The following is a 1,575-nucleotide window of genomic DNA, read 5'->3' on the forward strand; positions in this document are numbered from 1 at the left end:
AGAAAGAAAGAAAGAAAGAAAGAAAGAAAGAAAGAAAGAAAGAAAGAAAGAAAGAAAGAAAGAAAGAAAGAAAGAAAGAAAGAAAATGAAAAGCAATCTGGAAATGACTTCTACCACACCCATGATGACATATCTGCTCCTACTTTCCCATACTTTGCAATCTCTGCCTTTTCTAGTTAAAATTCTTCTGTCCCTCAGAGTAACATTTCTGCCTGCTCACATGATCTTATCCTCTTACTTAATAACATATATTCATTAATTTCCCCTCTCTGTCCAGTATCCTTATTATTTCCCACTTTCCTGGCTCAACCCAAGACATAAAACACACTGTGATATCATAATGTTGAAAGCTATTTCCATGAATTATTTATTTCTAGATGCTCCCTGTTCTCTGTCTACCTACAAAAGAAAACATAAAGGTTGACTATATTGTTTCAAAGTCTTGTTCTTATATTTTCTCAGAGTATTCCTCAGTTAGACTTTGTGTCACCTAAAGTAAAATTCAAAACACGTACAGTGGCTTACTGAAGCTTAGACCAATCATTTGCCACCCTTTCCTTATCTAACTTCAGTCATGCTCCATATTTTGGACTGTTTCCATAGATTTTTGTCTTTGTTGATTGGGCATCCATTAATCACAAGAACAAACAAAGGACTGAAGCTGTTTGCCTCTCCTGTGACCGCACTTTTCAAGGGAGATGGAAATGACACTGTAAAGCCTCCAATGAATGCTGAGTCCATACCCCATCAGCTCCTTATCTAACTCTCCTTCAGCAAGCCCATGTTGCTATTGCTCAGCCTTGAGAAAAGTACAAGGCAACTGTGGAGAGCCTTCGTTCCTAAAGCCCAAAAGAATGCTTGCTGCAAACTGGCCAGTACCCAGTTGTTCCCCATGTCCTGCCTTGCCTTAAGCATGACAGCTGCAGTAAGAGAGTGGCCAGTGCCTTCCCCTGCTCCCTGCTCCTGCCTCTTGAGGTAGGCTCATGCTTGCATACATGGCTCTACTTGATGAAGCATATTCCCTTTTCTTGGCAACTGGAAGGAATGAATTCTTTCATTTACATTAGCTTGTGTCCTCACATTACATCCTTATGAATTAAGATAACAGCATAAAGCACACATTCCTCATTTCCTCCCTCTGGACTTATCCCAGAATCTCCTTACATCCACATATCCTGTCTGCTCAGGACTTTTGGCTAGCACTTTTCTATGTCTGGAACCCTGTTCTCATGGTTAGCCACCTAAATCAGTGTTTCCCTCCCTTCCGAACTTGCTCAGAGCCATCTTATCTGTGGACAAAGTCTTCAACAACTGCGTTTTATAGAATTTGGCCTTCATGTCCCGTCAACCTGCATGCATGCTTTTGTTTGTCTTTGATGTTTTCTTTCTTCCTCTTGTTTCTTCCATTTCTTTTTTCCTTTCTTTTTTCCTTACATGGGCTCACTGAAGCTTAGACCACTCATTTGCCACCCTTTCTTTATCTAAGTTCAAGCTTGATCCTCGTTTCGAACTGTTTCCATAGATTTTTTTTCTCTGTCCCTAACCATCCCTCCCTCCCTCCCTCCCTCCCTCCCT

Source organism: Nannospalax galili, unplaced genomic scaffold (assembly GCF_000622305.1).
Source record: "Nannospalax galili isolate Female #2095 unplaced genomic scaffold, S.galili_v1.0 scaffold390, whole genome shotgun sequence".
NCBI classification, from domain to species: Eukaryota; Metazoa; Chordata; class Mammalia; order Rodentia; family Spalacidae; genus Nannospalax; species Nannospalax galili.